The sequence below is a fragment of the Parus major genome, chromosome 20, assembly GCF_001522545.3.
Source record: "Parus major isolate Abel chromosome 20, Parus_major1.1, whole genome shotgun sequence".
NCBI classification, from domain to species: domain Eukaryota; kingdom Metazoa; phylum Chordata; class Aves; order Passeriformes; family Paridae; genus Parus; species Parus major.
In genome coordinates, this window is record NC_031788.1 from 222,807 (window position 1) to 238,027 (window position 15,221).

Below are 15,221 nucleotides of genomic sequence, written 5' to 3' on the forward strand. Positions count from 1 at the left end.
GCCATGGGAACAGCCGAACCGCACAGGGCCGGGCCGCGGGGTTCGCCGGGCGCTCTAGCTCCGGTGAGGCGCAGAGCCGGCCGGCGGGTAGGGCCGAGGCGGCCATGGCGGCAGGACGGGTGCAGACACCCAGGCCGCAGAACCCGGCGGACCAGGCTGCCGCTCGCCCGGCGGCGGGGCCCGGGGCCCACCCGCAGTTACCTGCGCCGTGGGCAGCGCGATCCTTGCTAGGGCCCCGAGGTCCGGCAGCGGCGGCTCTGGCGTCACTACGCTGGCGGTGGGGAATAAACCCAAGGGCTCAAGCACCTTCCCCAGGCGTCTGAATCTTAAATAGACGGCGGCGCTTAGGCAGCCCCAGGGAACGGGCGGTGAGGGGTGGGGCGGCCGTGAGTCGGTCCCGGTGCCGGTCTGGCCCCCTCTATGGCTCCACGGCTGCACCCGAAATGGCGCCCAGCCGCTCGCGGCTCCGCGCACGGCACGGGGGTGACGAGCGCACCGCGCAGGGGCTCTCGCGAGACGCACGGCCAAACAAGCCCCTGCACGCCCGGGCTCGCCGCCTCTCGCGAGATATTACGCCCGGAAGCAGTGGCTCAAATGCTCGCGAGATTTGGGTAGACAGGTGGCCTTGTCACGCGCCTTTGCGGTCTCGCGAGGGCTTGCACACCCGCCTGACGCCTGGCGGGAGGGGCCGAGGGGCGGGGGGAGTGATCTGAGGCCGCTGTGGTGGGGCTGCGGCTGCGTTCAGGGCCCAGGCCGACCGCCGCAGTGGTACTGCGGTGCGAGTGCCTAGAGGCTTGTGGGACTCCGGTGCGTTCGCAGCGTCTGTTCCTTCCCTGGCTCTGGAAGAGCCATATTCCAATATGAAAATGAAATAAATTGTTGCTGGGGAATTTTAGTTTGTTGTTGCTGTTGTTGTTGTTGTTGTTGTTCTACAAATCTGAAACAATGTAAAAAGAAATTCTAAACAAACTTTGCTTTCTGAAATGATAAGTTTTCTGAAAATCCCAGGCTACACTCTCATTTAATGTCATTTCTAACAAAGTTCCTGAAATGTTGATGGCAGAAAATGTTCCTGGGGCCCTTGCCAGAGTGTCCAAGTCTTTCTAAAATTAAGTGGTCCAACTAGCAGAGTTTGGAACATTTGGAGAAAATTATCTGCTTAAAAACAAAGAATTACTATAATGGTTTTTTCCCAACCTAATAATTTTTGTACAGTTTGGTAGTAAACAAACAGACTCATTTAGTCACAGACAAAATGAGGTTTATTGTATTTATTCCTATGCGCTGCTCTGGCTGCCTGTCCCTCGCCTCTCAGCTTCCAGTCAGCCACCAGGTCTGGTCTAACCACCTTCATGCTCCTGGTTCCCTCACCATGTGATTGTGACTGAAGAATGTGCATAGGCTCATGTTGGTGGATTTACCTAAAGGTTTTCTCTGACATCGTTTGCCTGTGGAGCCAGGCTCTGGAAGGAGTACACGGACATGTGTTTTTTTGTCTACTCCACTAACACACCCCATGCCTTTGGCTGGTGCCCAAGGCAGTGTGGGAGAAAGGATGCACCCCCACGCTTACATTACTCACAGTGAGGGTGAAGGTGGCTAATGAGAGGTCTGCAGTAGCAAATAGCTGCACAAGCTGCGTTGCCATACCCGGTGTAATGCCCTGGCCTGTCGGCTGTCGACGTTCAGCTCCGCAGGACTGTTCGTGTGGTCAGTATGCACTTGGCTGGATTTACCTCTGGAGCTGAGGGGAAGCTCTCAGTAACACACTTCCTAAACGAAGTTTTCTGATTTGTGGGATGGCTTGATCCGGAGAGACTGGCCCTGCAGCGCTGGAGCGTAATGCCGACTTACTGTTGGTCTTCCTTCCTGTAAACCTGGCTCTGTACGCACGCCACCTTCGTTCGCATAAAGCGCCAGGGTTGAGGGCAGGAATTTGTTACCCGCGCTGCGAGGGGTAGGAGAGATCGCGCAGAATTAACAACCAAGGGAAGTAGGTGAACGAAATATAAAAAAAAAAAAACTCGCCTTTCCCACACCGGGAGTCGAACCCGGGCCGCCTGGGTGAAAACCAGGAATCCTAACCGCTAGACCATGTGGGACTACTTGGCAGACGTGTTGCCTGCGCCAGCTGCTTCCTTCTTGCCTTCCTTCTTGTACGGCGTTTTACCCGTCCCGCTTGCTTTCTTCACCGCCTGCCCGCGCTGCGCCTTGAGCCGCTGCCCACCTTTCACTGCCGGCTGGTGTCTGCCCGCACCGTTGGATCTGGGATCAGGGGTGAGGCGTGCAGGGCTGCTCCCTCAGCTGAAAGATGAGGCTGGAGGTTTATAAAACTGGAGAAGTAGGTAATGACAAATGGGAAGATGAACAAATTAAGTCTGGCCTAAAAAGGCACAGAAACTTGGTAACAGGCACCGATGTGCTCCAAAACAAATTTGAGCAAACACAAAAGCAGGTAGAGCAACCAGTACTGCACTACCCAGTTTTGACTGAGAACAACCTTATCAGACACTGGTACAAGGCAGGCAGGTAACAGATGGCACACTGCAGTAGCTGGCTGCGTATGTACAGGAAGGACTAACTATTGAGCACGTGGAGGAGTAATGCTGGATGTTGAAGAAACTTCAGTCAATATGCCAGAATCATTTTAATCTTTGAAGCTGTAACACTTTCCCTATATGTGGAAATCACACCTAAATAGGCAAAGGAGAGAATTAGTACGATTGTAGTGAATGGAGTGTAAAATCAGTGGTGGTGAGAGTGATGTATTTAGGAGGTCAGAATGACTACCAAGGCAGAAAACATCATTATGGAAAATGATTCTCCAATTACCCCCACAATGAGTGAGTAAATGTCACATCAGCATATTATGTGGTTGCTACATTTAGATACCACAAAGGCTTGATTTTTGGAGCAGCTGGTTGGAGAACATAAAAGAAGCATCTGGATTTAATGCTCACTTGTGTGAGGGGCTGTTAGAACAGTAATGCATAGCAGTGAATATAATGTATTCAATCTGGTGACATTGAAGGAACAAAATCAACAAAGAAATTCCTTCCTCAAGAGGTTATTAAAAAATGAATAAACCAAAAGGATAACATGGTTGTAAGAACCATGGAGATTCTAAAATTACTCAGAGGAGTTGTATCACCACAAATAAAAAGCTATGGCTACAAAGCACCATAAAAAAAGGCTCTGGAAATATTAAAGATAAAATACCCTTCACAATGTAAAGGTGGTATACACCATGTCCATATGCCAGCAGAGAAAATCCTGAAAGGTTAGAAACTATCAAATTAATCTGGCAGTAACTACGCAAGGTAGATTTGAGCAGATTCTGTTTTCTCGCATGAATCCCAACCGCAGCCCACGGACCTGCATGAAGTTGCTAAAGACATGAGCAAGGACTGGTTGACAGACAGAGGACCCAGCTTTTTTGGCATGCAATGATCTTAGTCCATCTCTGATGTGAGGTGGGCATTTGTTCCCCAAGGACTTGACACCGCTGGTGGAGAGATTTGAGCTTCTTCCATGTATCAACCTGCCTGTCCTCAGCTTCTCTTCTAGTTTTAGTACTGGATGAATTTCTTGCTCCTTCCAGAAGGCCTGGTGAGATGTCAATATGAGCAGCAGTGCCAGGATCTACACCCCTCCACTTTTGCTTGCTTAGGAATTGTTTGTGAGGGAAGGGTGAAGGTTTTCCTTTGTCAACCATCCCTGAAGATCAGGACCTGTGAGAGGTAGAACTTTGGCTTCATTTCAATTGGCCATGCTCATGCTGTTATCTCATCTGCTTGTGAAGCTGTTCTCAGGGCCCCAAGAGCACTAACATGCACTTAGGCCAGCCTCACTGCGGGAGCTCAGGACCTCTGGACAGCAAACCAACATGATTTTGCAGAAGTAATTTATTGTTTACATTGCACACTTATTTATACATTCTAAAACTACTGTTCACGCAATCACACATCCTTTCATTGGCTCCCCTATCCTGTCCATGCACTCTGCACGCACTCCTCAAGGCACAGGATTGGTTACAGTACAGGTGTTCAACCGCCCTCTGTTATCTGGCTCTTGTGGTCCTGCTTTCTTGTTTTCCAGCTTCTTCTTTCTTAATTTTTGAATAGCTTATGTCTCAGCAACCTTGAAAAGTTCCAGAGGGTCTGATAATAAACTCTAAATATGGTTTGGCTGGAGCACATCGTGGTCCAAGCTGTTCAGATGCATTACTACACCTCACTTAGGGCTTGCAACCTAGCCCTGCCCAGGAGCCCCAGCTCATGTTAATCCTGGACCTTCAGTCCCCATCTGAGTTGTGTCAAGGTGTGATTGTCTCCAGTGCTCTCACCAATGCGCCTATGGCCATGGCCATGGCCATGGCCAGCCCTGACTCTCTCTGACCCAGACCTGCGGCCTGCTTGCCTGACCTAGCCTTGTTACTACAGACCTCTCATGCACTGGGTGTGTCCCTGGTCACCATCACTGGCCCCATGCTGATTCCAACCTGCAGACTGTCTTTCCAGGTTGACCTCAGACCTGCCTCATCCCTATGAGCTGCTTAACAGTCTGGGCTGCCCATGAAACAGCCTCACCATGGTGGGGCTGACCATGTCCTCCTGCAGATGTGCTATTCTGGGTGACTACCTGTGGGTAGCATGCGGTGCTCCCCTGAGACACTGCTCTGGTGTAATTCCAAATGTTTTCTCTCTCCTCCATCAGAAGCTGTTCACAGTAAGCAGCCTCGGAGGTACATGGACAGAGATGCACAAGTTGGAGCTGTCAGCATCCAGCCTGAGTGTACAGCACTCAAAATACAAGAACCTGTTTGTTGAGTTGATCTGCTTAGTAGATCTCCAAGATGTTTGAAAACTAGCAAAGGACAGCATTCAAAGGGCTTTGCCTAAAGCTGAATATTTGCATGCTGAGAGGAACCCAGCTTGCCTGACACCGTTATTGCAGCACGGGGACATTAAGCATTGCAATGCTGGCAATAACAGGTTCGGAAACTCCACTTCCCCCTGCAGTTACGTGGTAGAGCAAAGAATTTTCTGCTGCTCCCAATGAGTTCAGCAGGAACATGTCTGGTCCTCAAAACCTTGACATTGACCTTGACTATTAGAAAGGATAACAAATAATGAGTTATAATTCACTTCTAGTGCTCGCTATAGTATTTCTGTTTTCAGTATGTATTAGTCAGCAGGTGGTGTGCAGGTGGAGCTCAAGACAATATCGGAGAACAAAAGAGATTGAATTTTAAAAAAATGAATCTGTTTTATTTTATTGAAAGGATATAGTAAGAAATAACAACATGCCAAAATTTCAATTGAGGACACCTATAAACAACAAAATGGAAGAATTTTTTTGTGTTAGTTAAGAACAACAGGAATAATGGGATAAAGATGAGAAAACAGGCAAAACACTGTGGTGGGATTTCAGATAGATGTCTGAATGGCCACCCCAGAGACAACAAGGCCAGAAAGAAATACCCCCAGAAATACCTCTGCACTGGTCAGAACTGGTGAAAGTGATCTCAAAAACCCCCATCTTTCTTTATGTCTCGAGACTGTGGTGTAGCAGCATGGAAAATGGATGGTGATTGCTGCTACCACTCTGAAAACATCTCCTGAGGAAGCTGCTCAGGTAGGCACAGACAGTCACAGAATCCACACTCACACACACCACAGATAGGTCAGCAAAGAAAGATGGGAAGGGTCTTCTATATAGAATTCCAGCGAAGTTTACTGCAAACTCACACCGAAGGGATCCAGTGACAAAAGACCGGGATTCACTCCAGTGTCTCAGGTTAAGTATGGGGTCAGGAGCCAATGGTCTGGGGACTCAGGGGCAGCACAAGGGCAGGGCAAAGGGCAGTGACCTATAGATACTGAGGTAGATTAACTTAGTGTTGCAGAGCACCATGGGGTAGCCTTTTGTCTCACCCCGAGCACCAAGGCTTTCTCGAAGCCTGTGGTAGATTCTCCCAGGGCATCCCCCCACAGAAGTTTCCCTAAAAGGCTCAAAGGCCTCCACAACTCCCCTGTTTTATATTACTGAAAAGGCTTCTCCAATGGACTTATGCAGATGCTTAACTAAACAGGAAAACATAAGTAGACAATAAAAACAATGATTCCAACCCACAAAATCCCTTTAACAAAAGATGAAACCCATCCTGTCAACCCCCATTGTCCAAAAAGTTTGTTGACCCAGTCTGGGTTCTTTTCCACTTTTAAGTCCTTTATTTGCTCCCTCAGCTTCTGGATGTTTGCATGGATAGATTCTGAATGTGAAGAAAGGTTGAAACAGCACATTCCTTCAAAATCCTGCCAGCCATGTCCATGGGCAAGTAGTAAAAAGTCTATTGCAGCTCCGTTTTGTAGAGACGTGTGCCTGGTAGTTTCAGCGTCACTAAGCAGGTCACTGAGTGCAGTGGAAGTGGCATTGGCCTGCTAACTAAGCCAACACCCCAGGTGAGAAAGCTCACTGAGAGCCTAAGCTGCAGCCCCCCAAGGTAACAACAATGAGACTGCAATTCTCTTTATTCCAGTTAGTAACTTGGCTATCGCAATTTTCATAAAATTCAGTATATGATCTCTTTTGGCATGCCAATTTCCCTTTTTGATTCCAACTTTGAAGCAAAGTAATGTTTGGGGTGAGGGTATTAAGCTGGCCAAAGCTACAAGGACCCCCTTGGAGCCGTGAGGGGATCCTGGCCAATTCCCGGTCCCCACAGATGAAAAATACCCCACAGGGCAGCACTTTGGGATGGAGTGAGGACAAAGAAAGTGTATGACTGGTATGATTGCACCAATTTGGAGGATTATAAATTTTGTTAATTGGTGTTACATCTTTTCTATGGGTGGACCTAATAAGGTCAAGGTGGGTTGTTTGTCAAAAAGTCTATAATAAAACTGCACACAATATACAGCTTTGGAGGGCCCCAACAAATCCAATTCCTGGGGTTCTTCTGGTGCTTGCAGGAGAATTTTGGTCCACTCATCTCAACTATCTGCTGGATTGGTTTTCTTACCTGCATACGGGTATTCATTTGCTGCTACAGGAATCCCTACCAGGCACATCGACAGCAGGCTGCCTAGGTTGCCCATGGACATGCATAGATTGTCTTGTTGTAAAGTCTTGGCCAGTGTGACCCAGATGTTCTGATGGGGATGAGGGACGATCCCTGTCATCAAAAATCTTATATGGAACAGTTGGAGGTCCCTTGCCACTGAAGACATGGCAGGAGACTTAGGGACAACAAGTTCATCTGAGAGTTAAAAAAAAATGGTTTTTTAGACTTGTGTAACTTTAACATATCTTTTCATCCCATTCCCTCAATTTATACCAAGTAGAAGGGGTGTGGGAAGAAAGAATAACAATGTAACAAACAAAAAGGAGGTAACAGTATAATAATTAAAAGAGGGGGAACAGTGCAACACAATCTGTGAGTAAAACCTAATGGAGAGTCTCATAATTCTAATAGATGGAGCAGCAGAGGGTCATCTTCTTTGTTGACGAGTATCTGTGTTTACTTTTCTTTCTTCTCCTTCACGGCACTCAAGCCTGGTCTCCTTGCTCTTTTTTGGGTTCTGGAGAAGTGTCTCTGGGTGCTGCATTTGGCGGTTGATGTATGGCTTGCTATTTCTGCCTGGAATCCACCTTGGGCTAGATCCTGTAGACATGAAAGCATACCTTCTCCCCCAGGTTATTAATGGAAAGGGGCCCATTATTTGCTTGGACTCTGGGTCCTTGACCAGCATAGGCAGCTTCTGTGTGATCTGAGCTCTGCTAACGAGAAGTGTCTGGCTGTGGGGGGATTTGGCTCCACAAATGAATTATTAAGAAAATTGATCACGTAAAGGGCCTTACATAATCTTTCTATACTCGATAATGTTTCAACCTCCCCCCGCTGCTAATCAAGGAGTCTCTTGAGGGTGCAGTGACCCCTCTCTAAAATAGATTGTCTCGTTGGGGAGTGGGGTATATGCCAGTGGTGTGTTTCATCTCTGTCCTGGTTTAGGGCAAATTTGGGAGAAAACCACCTAATGGAGTCCCTCCAGAAAGCAAATTTAAGTGGCCCCTCCCCCAACTGGTTTGGGAAAAGATTTCCTTGGAGAAAAGTGAAAACAAACTGTTTATTTAACAGAAGTTGAATAATATTAAACAATAAAACCTCTTGCTGTTCAAAGAGATGGCAAATTCAGAAAAAGTCCTTTTCCTGGGGTATAGCTCAGCTTGCTCAGTCTTGTATCAGTCCTTCCAGTGCTGGAAAGTGCCAAGGCCCAGGCCTTGGTGGGCCACAGATGTGAGCTCCCAGTGTTTTTCTCTTTTCAGTCCAGAGCAGGTTTGAACAGATCCAAGGAAAAAAACACAACAAAACAACAAAAAAACAGTCTGGGGAACTTCTCTGCCTCAGCTAGCTAAAAACTAACTAAAAGCAACAAAGAGCTCTGTCCTGCTGTCCATCCGTGCTGCAGACTACACAGTTGAGAGAAGCATACAGGGGAGTAAGTGTCATTTCTGCAAACAAATTGTGTGCTTCTTCCTTCCCTCCCGCTTTGCTCTTGCAGCCAGTCTTAAAGGTGCGGAACTTAATATGTAGCGTAAACAGAACAGACAGTTGGGGTACAAGCATCATAAAGTCACCCCAGGACAACCCTGCATTGGTTTAAGAACTGTATGAATTTTTTGGGAGGCATAAGTAGGACCATTATCTATTTTTATAGCTTGGAGAATGCCAAGGGTGGAAAACACTAGGAGAAAACATTTGATAACATATTTGGCCTTTTCTCCTGCATGGGCCGATGTGAATCCAGCTCCAGAGAATGTAACTATAGACATGTGGATATATTTAAGTCTCCCAAAGGGAGCATAATGGGTAATGTCTGTTTGCCACAGTTTTAAACTCTTGAGGCCCCAGGGATTAACCCTGGTCCCCATAGATGGAATAGCATACTCCTAGCAATTGGGGCAGGAGCCCACATTTGCTCTTGCCTGCTCCCCTGTGATTTTACACAAACAAACAAGGGCTGGCACATTCTGGTTGAAAAACTGGTGGCTCAACTTTTCCTGATAGAAGATGTCTGGCAGGGTGGTCTGTACTGCCATGGCCAAAGTACCAGTTGTCCAGTTACCCTCTGTAATTGGTCTTTGGGGATTGGTGTGTGACCTCACGTGCATAATGTGTTATGGTTGCTCTTGGTGGAAGAGGAGATAAACTAACTTTGAGAGCAAGCTATATATATTTGGATTTGACACCTCTTTTAACAAAGAATGTTCTGCTCTTTCAGCTATCCCAGCAACATAGGCTGAATCCGTAACCAGATTTAAGGGTTGTTGGAACTTCTCAAAGACTCTTACGATGACTGCTAATTCTGCAATTTGTGGGAATCCCTGAACAATCTGGACATTGGACTCCCACTCCTGAGTGTCAGGATTTTTCCAAGTCATAACAGACTTGTGGGGTTCTCCAGAGCCTTCAGTAAAAACAGTCATTGCCTTTAAAGGAGTTTGACTCTTTAATGATTTTGGGACCAAATTAAAACATGCATTAAATAGCTTTAATGTTTTGGTAGGTGGATAGAGATTTGACCTGGGTAGCTGTCAAGAGTGAACTGGAGGTGTTCATAGGTCTGGAGCAAAGCTTCCAGACTACCTAATGTCAGTGGAAGGTAAGTGCATGTGAACTTACACCCCACTAGGATCCTGAGGGATGCTCTGGCCTTTATAATGAACTGAGCCATCAGTTCCTAGGTGTATTGTTTTAGCTTTATTTGGTTGATGTGATTGGAACACCCACTCTATGATTAAAAGCTGGTCCCTCAGAGTGGGGTCCCACTGGAAAATAAGCCCATGAAATTTGGGTGACTTACCCAAGATGACAAGTTGGAAAGGCAGGGTAGGATCAGTGTGGTGGGCCTGTATTGTGAAAAGTGCCTCTGATACATTTCAGATTGCCACCTGAGCCTCGAGTGTGATAGTTCATGGCAAGTCAAGGTCATCACAGCCTTACAGGGGGTTGAAAGGGAGTGCAAGGTCCTCGGTCGTGATCCCTAGCAGCAGACGGACCCAGTTTATGCTCCCACATAACTGATGTAGGTCTCTCAGTGTTCTCAGATTGTCCTTGATGATGAGTTGCTGGAGTACGATAGTCCTTTTGCTGATCCGGTATCCAAGGTAGGTAGGTCCAAGGGCAGGTGCGTTGAATCTTCTCTGTAGCAATTTCAAATCCTGCTCCTTCAATGTCTTGAATGGTCTTTTTGAAAACAAATCTCCCAATATTAGTCTCAGTGCATATTAAAATATCATCCATATAGTACAAAATTGATTTCCAAAATTAGGAGATTTCTCTCGGATAGACAAGAGAATGCAGGCAACAAACATTTGGCAGATAGCTGGAGAATTTTTCATCCCTCAGGGAAGAACTTGCCATTGATAGCTTTTTAGACAGGCTTGCCTTTTAATTGATGGGATAGAAAATGCAAATCTTGGGGCATCTCTGAGATGGAGAGGGATGTTAAAAGAGCAATCTCTGGTATCAATGACTGCCAGTTTCCACTCTCTCAGGAGCACTGAGGATGAGTGTAGGCCAGGCTGCAGAGAGCCCATGTCTTCAATGACCTCATTGACCATCCTGAGGTCTTGCAGAAGCCTCCACTTGTCTTTGTGTGGTTTATGAATGACAAAGACAAGGGTGTTCCAAGGGCTAGTGGATAGTACTATGTGGCTCCTGGACAACTGCTCTTGCACTAGGGACTTGAGCACCTTTAACTCTATTTCTGAGAGGGGCCACTGGTCAATTCACTCTGGCTGATCAGTTTTCCATATGAGTGGTGTGGTGGAACGCTCCCAGCTAAATGTCCCGTGGTGGTGAGGGGATTTTCAGCCTTGCCCCTCATTGAGACAATAGGTCCCTGACCCATAAGCTGATAGGTGGCCTTACTACAAAAGGTCTTACTGTGGCAATCTGACCGTCAGAACATTTAATAAGGATTGTGGGTTTGGTCCACATAGAGGTGGCAGTTCCTCCAATCCCAGAGATGACTGCATTGGCTGCCACTAGCTCTCAGCCCTGTGGCTGGCAATGATGATCACATCTGCTCTGGTATCTGCCACACCTGGAAGATAAACTTTCTCCTCTTTGTTAAACAAGCCACACTCTATAAGATGTCTGTCCTGGCCTACCATCTCTGCCTAAAAAGCCATACCATTTTCCAGCAAAAGGTCAGTCCAGGTGGGTATGAGAAAAACTTGGGCAATGGATGTGCCCTTAGGCAAAAACCAAGGCAGGTCTACACATATGACAGTCACTGTAATCTCATACCTTGGTCCCACAGTTTGGACTTCCAGAAGTACCTGTAGACCATCCGTTCTATTAACAGAGTCCCCTATAATTGAAATGTCCCTTGGTCCAGCAGAAGGTCTGAATTTACCAGCTGGAATTTGGTGCATCACCTCATCATCAAACCAGACGGAAAGGTCACTTACCAGTGTGCACTGTGTCTTTGCCTGAACCTGTTGGTAGGCCTCGGAGAGTTGGAGCTCCTTTTCATAGTAGGTGTTGTCATAGATGATCTCTCAGTGCCTCAACTCTGCAAGACGGTGGGGAGAGAGGGGCAGGATGGCTTGGCATTTGGTGTCATAGCACGGGGCTGCCCTGCACTTGGCCAGAAGTTTCACTGGTGCCGCTGGTAAGACAGATGATGCTGGACCTGCTGGTGAGATTGGAACTGGGGACAGTGTTTAAAACATTCCTTAAAACATTCCTTACAGTCTAAGCATGCAGCAAAGGGACAACCAGTGGAGGAGTGTTTTTGCAAAATGTCTTTATCACATTCCTCCTTGAGGCGGCCCAGTTCACTGCACTTAAAGCATCTCATATTTTGTTAATTCTGTGCTACGAAGGCTTCAGCTACTCCTCTGCTGACTGCTGGGGCTACCATATTGTTCTGTAGTTGTGAGATGGGTGCAGGCTTCCACCATTTGCTGAACAGTGGGTTCAGGTTCTGGAGGGAGTATTCGTATAATTGTTTTGCATTCCACATTTGCGTTTGACACTGCTAGCTTGCTGAGCAGCTCCTCTTTAGTCCTTAGGCAGTCAATTTGCTTATCAATAGTGTCCTTTAGTCTGTCTATAAATTTAATAAATGTCTCATCAACGCCCTGGCAAATGTCAGAGAAACTTTGTTGTGGGGTGGAACCATCCAGTATTTGGAATAAAGCATTTTTAATGTCCTCTAGAACAGCCCTGGGTATATATTGTGCCTGCTCTTGTGGCTTACCGAAATCACCATCTCCACTTAATTGCTCTAAAGTCAAAAGAGGCTGTCCATCCTCACTTTTGCAATAATTTAACAATGCTTTTAGTTGTTTATTCCAAATTGATTCCCACAGGAAAAACTCCATGGGTAAGAGGAGGAGAGACATAACATGCCACAGTCCATGTGGCAAGAGGACATGAGCTAAGAAAGTTACTTGTAATAGGTTTTAAAAATGGAGTGATCTCCTCCCATAATCTTTACGTGCTTTACATAATTCCTTTAATTCCCTATATGGAATTGACTCCCACTTTGGGTTCCCTCCTCTTTTAAATATAACTGGGGCTGCTATGATTTGTAACTTTCCAGCTATATCCCAATCACCTTCCTGAGCTGCTTGTTTTTGTACCTCTGCCCTGTGATCTCCAGAATCATTATCTGAATCTGAGGAATCACTGCTTTCCTCCAGAGAGGAGGGAAATGTGCTGGCTTGGGCACGAGAGCTCTGGCTGGCAGGCACTGCCCGGTGCTTGGGGTCTGCAGTATCCAAGACAGATACGCTCCAGTCCCGGTCAGCTTCACAGGGAGGGGCCAGATCGGAGGAGGTGGGGGCTGTGCAAGGGAGGGGCCCAACATGGGGGCAGTGGTAAACACAGGGGTGGAGCCCGATGGAGGGGCAGGAGAGGGGAAGGGAGGAGGATCAGAGGCGTCATTTTGGGTGGCTGAGGTGGGAAATTTCACACCAGGTCACAGGTCATTCAAAATGGTGGACCTGCCCACGAAGCTGGCGCCATTTTGAACAACAGACCTGAATGGGGGAACTGGGCGCATGGGCATAGGAAAGAGGGTTAGGTTGGAGCCCAGGGTGGCAGGGCCAGTGCCATCCTGAGGAGGGGCTAGGAGGGGACCAGAGATGGCAGAAGGCAGGTAGCTCTCCTGCACCTTTAGGCAGTTTCCATCTCCAGACCTGTCCTGAGGGGATGAGGGGACAGGGACATGGGGGGAACACAATAACTGGGGTAAAAACTGTGTCCCAATCTTTTAACATTTCCCAAACTCCTCCCCAAACCGTCAACCACTTTACAAATAGAACAAACTATTGGATACTTCCCGACCCAAAAATCCTCCTCAGATTGCAAAATACATAACTTATGCCCAACTTCATCCCAAAACTCAATAGACAAAACCAATTCCCAAGTGGTATCTGTAAAATACTTAAAAATTCAGCAAAGAAAAGCCCTTAAATCCCTCTTTAAAAACCCAACACCATTTTTAACAAGGATATCATGAACTTGGAAATAAACTTGTTGCTGCAAGATAGTGAATTGTGCTCCCATCTCACTCTCCCTACTGAAAAGAACAGGCAAGAGAGACCTTCTCTTTATAAAGCCTTTATCAATCAGCCTGGGTGGGGGCCTGAGGGGGTCACACTCACCACCACTGCTCCCTGTGGACAATGAGAAAGAGGAGGTGCAAGCAGCTTTGCCCAAAGACAGAGCTGGGGTCTCCAACCTCACAGGAGCCCTATGGGAGACCTTTCTCACTGTGACTCACTGAAAGTCCTGGGGGTGACTACAAAAGGGTCCTATCCTGTCATGCTGACACAATCAAATGGCTTTGCAAGGTAGCTTGGTGTCCTGTCAGTCCTCCGGTGTGGTCTGGTGAGTTCTCCGTACTACGGCTCACTGGCTCTAGGGATCCACATGTGGTGGTCTTACTTCCTGTTGTGGCTCAGACTCCTGTGAGTTGGCATGGTTAGAATACCAGGTACAGCCATTTGTTGCCATGTGGAAGTGTAGGGGAGCAGTGGGGGCAGGGCCCGACTGAAGGAGGAACAGTGTACAGCAGCTTGGGACAGGGGTACAAGGTTAAGTGGTTTCTATTAATTTATAAACAGAAACTGTCCAACAAGAAACATGGCTAACAATCTTTTAATTTTTCTTAACACTCCCACAAGATAAAAATGCGAAAATAAAATAAAAATGTGAGCTTCACTGCAACATACTCACGACACTGGTAGGCCAAAAGGAAAATGTCATGAGAGTTTTGCAAACACAACCAATCCTCGACGGCACGGTTTGCCGGCCACTCCCTCAGAAAAGTCTTCCAGAAAAACTGTGTTTTTGCCTTGGGGAACTGGAACACCCAAACATGGCTTTCCTCCAGTGGCAGCAGCCACTGGAGACACTTTCAAGGAGCCCACAGAAGGGTCCCTGTTCCAGGCACCAATTGTAGCAGTGTTGTCAGACCTTTCTTCCAGGTTACTCATAGAAACGGGGATTCAATTAGTTTGTCAAGGGTTATCAGAAAAACACCACACCGTAGGATTAACTTTGAGGAGTTACAGTTTAGCCTGTGTCTAAACAATAAATTTGGTCCTTGCCAAGTACCTACAGTATTACACTGTGTGGCACAAACATCAGCCACAGCAAAGCCAGATGGGCCAAGCAGCACATGCAGCCCATTGGGAGAGCGAACAAGGAGGTACAGGGAGGTGGCACAGCTCTGTCTCTACCACTCATGCTGCTGTTTGGGTGCACTGGCAGTACTAGCTCAGTCTTCTGTCATAAGCCCTGGCCACAGGCCTCTCAGCAATCATCCTCTGCTCCGGGCAGGTGTCCCCCAGCTCAAGGCTGCTGGTGGTGAAACAGTTTCATGTTTTCCAGAATATTACATCTCCTGTGGGGCAGAGAGCACTATTGCCCAGCTCAACCAGTAAAACCTTAGCAGACATATATTTGAGAGCAGCAGAGCTTATCAGAAACAAAGAAGTATGGGAGGCTGTGATACAGTAGAAGTCCTTTGGCAACCTGTAACTGATTTGTTGTCAGGGGCATAAGTATCTAATTTTGGGGAGTTTTCATACCACAGAAATTTTGAAGTAAGGCAGGCAAACTTCTACTGGGGACATCTTCCTGACATTTACTGCCAGCAGCTTCAGAGTTTGGCTTATAGAAAGTTACCTGAGAG

General features: G+C 47.2%; 1 protein-coding gene and 1 non-coding gene across 11 annotated transcripts in view; both read right to left on the bottom strand.

Annotated features, from left to right (window-relative positions):
• The window catches only part of RBM39 (RNA binding motif protein 39), a 30,175-nt gene extending 29,861 nt beyond the window's left edge, over positions 1-314 (bottom strand). For 4 of the 10 annotated variants that reach the window (XM_019008681.2, XM_019008682.2, XM_015647408.3 and 1 more), the window contains exon 1: positions 202-246. The gene's annotated coding sequence lies outside the window, so the exon portion shown is untranslated. Of the gene's footprint in view, positions 1-201 lie in introns of all 10 variants that reach the window. The other 6 variants (XM_033519079.1, XM_015647403.3, XM_015647402.3 and 3 more) reach the window with 2 other exon arrangements.
• Positions 315-2,030: 1,716 nt separating this feature from the next.
• On the bottom strand, positions 2,031-2,102 carry TRNAE-UUC. Its single transcript has one exon. It is a non-coding gene; the product is annotated as a tRNA-Glu (tRNA).
• Positions 2,103-15,221: the final 13,119 nt, after the last annotated feature.